At 32.9% G+C, this 5,979-nt stretch overlaps 1 pseudogene; it reads right to left on the bottom strand.

Annotated features, from left to right (window-relative positions):
* LOC107697824 (protein-glutamine gamma-glutamyltransferase K-like) overlaps window positions 1-5,979 on the bottom strand; it is a 22,454-nt pseudogene that overhangs the window by 2,158 nt on the left and 14,317 nt on the right.

A 5,979-nucleotide genomic window follows, 5' to 3' on the forward strand; every position in this document is an offset into this window, starting at 1 on the left:
GGCAGCAACAAAACAAAACGAGAAAAAAATGAAGGGGTATGAATACTTCCGCAAGGCACTGTATACACACACACACACACACACACACACACACACATTGCATGTGTGTTCTAATGTATATTATAGTCAATTATAATGTATACTATAGCCAAAATAAAATTGTAATAAAAGATTTATGAGTAAAATAACACTCCCATGAACAGTGAATCAGAGTGTTTAATCAATTCAACAGAAACAGAACATTTGAACTGATTCACAAAAATTAAACAAACTTCAGAACTCCGTTTTGGCAACAGAAGTTTAAATCAGAGAAACCAGTAAAACATTTATGTCTTAATACTTTCATACTCACAAGCTACAAGAAAACAACGGACTGTAAAACTAATTCAGTAAAATCATTGAGAACATTCAATACATCACTCAAACATAAGACAACAGACAACAATTTGACTCAGTCATTGCAAATGAATGTCTTACCCATAGTCAATGGTTTTGACATGCTGCATTCCCAATCCCTCAATCCGGAATATGACGCTGACCCCATGCACCTGAGTGAGCTGAGGACAGTCAAGTGTTGCTAGAAGCTTCTGTGGGCCGGACCGTTTGGGGACAACTGTCTCTGTCAGACACTTTGAGGCTTGGTCTGCAATATCACTGAAAGAAAGTATGAAAAAAAAAGTTATTTCAAAAATATAAATGTAAAAGTTATATGTATTAGTATTACGAAAAACAGTTTGACTCAGTCATTGCAAATGGATGTCTTACCCATAGTGAATGGTTTTGACGTGCTGCATTCCCAATCCTTCAATCCGGAATATGACGTTCTTCAGCACACAGGGCAGTGGGTTCTGGAACTTGATTTTGACTTTCAGATCTCTGAAAGTCAAGAGCATCACACACAGGCTGAGAGAGAAAATAACACACAAGCCACATTAATGCAATACAGCCACAATAGATAATATCATCAGCAGGTGGAGTCTCAATATATGGCGAGTCATGTGAACTCACAGTGATGATGAGGTCTGGTGTGCGCAGTCTGAAGCTGAACTGTTTGGCCAGAGTTTGTTTAGTCTCAGTGACCCGTCCAGAGAGACTGAGCATCAGCGCCACAAGACCCACCAGATGCTCCTTACAGTCCTCATACTGCAGCGTCCACTCCAGAGACTGAACTATACAGCCAAAAGATTCATACTACATGAACATTAAGACTCATTACAAGTCATCATTTAGAATGTACTATTATGTACTATATAAGTATACAACACTGTATCAGTGTTATTTCAGTATTATTACTATACTATTATAGTATTTATTAATATTTTGAACGATCATTATTTTTATATTTTCAGTTTTTGCCATTTTTATTTGTTTTTTTTTATATTTTATTTACCTTTCATTTTTAAATAATTGTAATACTTAAACGACGATTAGAAATGTTGATCTGGCAACTAACAGAAATAAGTTTGTTTAGTGTATGTTTTTCATCTAATATTTATATTTTATTATTATTATTATTATTAATAATAATAATTGTTTAAAAGTATCATTCGAATTGTTGAATTAAAATATAATTAAATTGGTTTAGGTTTGTTTGTTTGTTTATTTATTTATCTATCATTATAGTATTGAATTACCTTTTATTTTTATATGTTCAGTTTTCAATTTAATTTTAGTTTAAGATTTAGTAATTTTGTTGTGTGCTTCTGTCATTTTTTAAATAAGTTAATCAAAGTGTGACGTGAAGTTTTTATAAAGATTTTATATTAAATTAAATTAAATAAGTTAACCAAAGCGTTACGTGAAGTTTTTATGTTTTATATTTTGATGTCCAGCACATTAGTTGTTTTCTTAATTGTGCTATATGAATAAATTCGTCATGGAAATCAAATAAAATTAAATATAAAAAGTAAATAAGTTAACCAAAGCGTGACGTAAAGTTTTAATAATGTTTTATGTTTTGACGTACAGCACATTGGTTGTTTTCTTAATTGTGCTATATGAATAGATTGACACTGAAATACCTCAAATAAAATAGCAATAAAAACAAATTAAATAAAAAATAACAAATAAATAAGTTAACCAAAGTGTGACATGAAGTTTTTGTTTTATATTTTGATGTACAGTATATTTGTTGCTTTTAAATTATCCTATATAAATAAATTTGATATTGACAAACCTAAAATAAAAATAAAATAAATACATAAAGTTAACTAAAGCTTGATGTGTAATTTACATTATATTTGGATTTACACTTTTATTCCATTTTAACCTTTGATTATTTAGATAAAAAATAATCTGTATTTTTAAAATGAAGCTTTTCAAAAACATGTAAATGGTTTTGTCATGTGTAAGCGAAGATATCTCAACTGACACAACATTATTTAATTAGGATTTTCACCTTCTGCATATTTGTAGGGGTGTGTGATGTCTACACGTTGATCTGAGCCGACAGCTTTGGTGCTGATGCAGTGACCTACAGCACTCTTGTCAACCCGAATCACAGCGAAGGTCCCGTTATTTTTGCACTGCCAGTAGACTTTATCACTATTCACCTACAACAAAAAGAGCCAAATATTTAGTACTAACACCTACCATATTATAAATCTATGTAGTGAAATTGTGACAGATTTGTGATGAATTAGCATACTTCAGAAAACGAAGGGTGTGTCATATTTGAGGTAGACCTGTCCGCTGCGGACTGCAGCAACAGAGGTGGGGCCGCAGCGGAAGATTCCCTGGCTGGTTTCCTGAGGAGTCGCATCAACCACCTGCCAACCTCCGAAACCAGATGGCAGATCTGACCGAGTCATCCAGGCCTCATTCCACACATGGTAGTTCCTACATATAGAAAAGCAGCAACTTTAATTACTAAAACAATAATGAAGTCACAACTTTTATGAAATCACAATTGTTTCCTGAGGTGGCCTGAACTTGCATGATGCTCTTCAGTATTGTAGAAAAAGGATGATTAATGCTAATGTTACATAAATCAGGGTTATTACCTACTAAAATTACTAAATTACTTACTAAAACTTAACTAAAACCATCAAAAAAAAAGTAGAATTAAACAAACACTTAATGTACTATACATTTAGGCAAATTAAATAATTAAAGGGATAGTTCACCCAAAAATTAAAATTACCCCATGATTTACTCACACTCAAGCCATCCTAGGTTTATATGACTTTCTTCTCCCAGATGAATCCAATCGAAGTTATATAAAAAAAATGTCCTGGCTCTTCCAAGCATTATAATGGCACTGAATGGTGGTAGAGATTTTGAAGCCGAAAAAAGTGCATCCATCCATCATAAAAAGTAGCCTACTTCACACGGCTCCTGGGGGTTAATATGTTAGAATATGCTAGTCTTGCGAGAAACAAGTTTTGTTTATAGCAAAGGAAAACCAGTCTCCTTTTGGCTTATATCAAAATCCTCCGACATTTTTCTTTGTAAATCCTCGTTTTGTACTTCTAATTCGTGACCGGTGTTTTGTTTTGCTCTCTCCACTGCATTTCCGCGTTCGTCACTTCTCACCAGAGCTTACGCTACGCCTACGTCCTAGGGGCGTCACGAACCCCCTAAACTCAGGGGGTTCGTGAGTTTAATGAAAAGCTAACGATTTATTAAATCATAAAAAATAAAATAAAAATAAGTAATTTTAAAATAACATCAATCAAAATAAAACACAAAAATATATATATTTTATTTGTTCACCTGCATGTCATGGGACCATTAACCAACGTCATGTAAATGTGATACTTAATTATTAAAATATTTATTTTAAAATCTTATGAGTACTTCAAGTAAATATATTAGGTGAAAGAGGTTCAGATAACATTCCTAAATGGCATTATAGTAATACATGGTTAAATAACCTACAGACTGATAATTCAAATAAAAATTAATGTGTTCATCAGTAGTTGATGCAATGTTGAAACACTTCTTAAACCTGAAATATTTTTTGTAAATGCAGTGGTCAAATGCTGTGTGGCCACCTGACTAATGACTGATCTCTCTGTGTGAATGTCCACAAAAATGGAAGACTTTCTGAATGTATATAAGCAGAAGGCTATTTTAGAAAGGAAATTTTAAAAGATTAAAAAGAGGAATTATAGGAAGAATCAGTCAATTATGAATAATGTATTGCTATTGTGTAAATATGTAATCCATACAAAGTAACTGTAATCTGATTATTTAAAAATGTAATTTATTCTAATTACAAGTACTTCATTTTTGGAATCTGATTACGTAATCCAGATTACATGTAATCAGTTACTACCCAGCTCTGTCTATCACATATGCAGATTTTTATTTTTCTCACAAACATTCAGATATACAATTAAATAAAATGCCAGCAATAAAAATAACTAGCTAGGTTGGCTGTTTGCCATAAAAGTCCATAGATATGATGCTCATTATTCAATTTGATTCACATTTTGGTACAATAATTGCTAGATATAAATGCATGAATAATGTTTTTGATTCCTCATATATTCTAGCTTACTCAATTTAAACGCTTCACTCTCTGTATTTGACAGTGGCACAATAAGAACTAAAGCAACGTTTTTACACTACTATATCACTCTCAATAATGCTCAATATCTTACTTGTGTTGGTGACTCCAGCAAAGACCCAGCACTGTCCAAATTTGGCAGGTATTCCTCCACTGTTGTGGTACTGTTTCAGGATGGCACTGCTGTCACTCCAAGCAGTAGGAGAAAGTCCTCCCTCACAGGTCTTTTGCCAGTTACCCATCAGCACACCATGATCATCGTTGGAATTAACCTAAACATTGACAATATTGTGTCATCTGCTTCACATCATCACAAATCATTGATCATGATTGATTTTCAGACTTACCATGGCAGATACCACCCTGACTACATTAATGGGGTCTCGCCATCCTGAGCAAGGACTGCCACTCTTCTCCAACACAAAGAAACATGCAGTCAAAACTCCTTCATCAAACTAAGAACCACAGATCAGAAATTAGAAAGACTGAAACAAACACATACAGAAAATTAAAGTTTGAAATGTTGTTTTGAAAATAAGGCTTGTAATATATCCCAATTAACAAGTTTCGGGTTCCCTGAATGGTCTATGAATATGAATTTTTGGGTCTCCGAATGTTTAGATTATGTGTGATGATAAATATATTGTAGAAACTTAATTTTCTGTAAAGCTGCTTTGCAACGATTTGTATCGTGAAAAGCGCTATACAAATAAACTCGACATTAACTGAATTGATGGTTTTGAACAATGTTGCTTTTAACTCTAAAGTCTGAGAAGCTTTCTGCAGCAACGTTTCAATGTTACAACTGTAATCAGTTGAAAAGTCATGTCTTGTATTGATCCACTGTTAAATTAATCGTTAACATTTACACATTTTGCAGTAACTTTTATTCAAAGCAACTTATATTGAATTGAAACTATGCATTTTTGAAAGTCATGCATTCTCTGGGACTGGGAATCATACACTTGACATTACCAGGACATTATCCAGTAGTTTTACAGATATTTCTGTTAACCATAAAACAGGCAATAAAGTGCAAACACCTGTAAAAAAATAAATACAGAAAATTCCTTCATATTAATACAATACATTTTGCCCTATCTTTATGTTTTTTTTTTACGGTGTGTGAAGTATGTAACAAACAAAAAAAACTGGACAAAAATTATTAAAACATTCTATATAAGTTCCAAAGTTGTCACACAAAAACCTCTCACACACACACACACACACACACACACACAGGTTTGTTTTTATGGTTTGTGGGGACTCTCCATAGGCGTAATGGTTTTTCTACTGTACAAACCGTATTTTCTATTGCCCTACACCAACCCTACCCCTAAACCTACCCCTTACAGGAAACGTTCTGCATTTTTAGATTTTCAAAAAAACTCATTCTGAATAATTTATAAGCCTTTTGAATTACGGGGACACTGAAACAGTCCTCATAAATCAAATAAACATGCACA

This window comes from Sinocyclocheilus anshuiensis, unplaced genomic scaffold (genome assembly GCF_001515605.1).
Source record: "Sinocyclocheilus anshuiensis isolate Anshui unplaced genomic scaffold, SAMN03320099.WGS_v1.1 scaffold78, whole genome shotgun sequence".
In the NCBI taxonomy this organism is placed as follows: Eukaryota; Metazoa; Chordata; class Actinopteri; order Cypriniformes; family Cyprinidae; genus Sinocyclocheilus; species Sinocyclocheilus anshuiensis.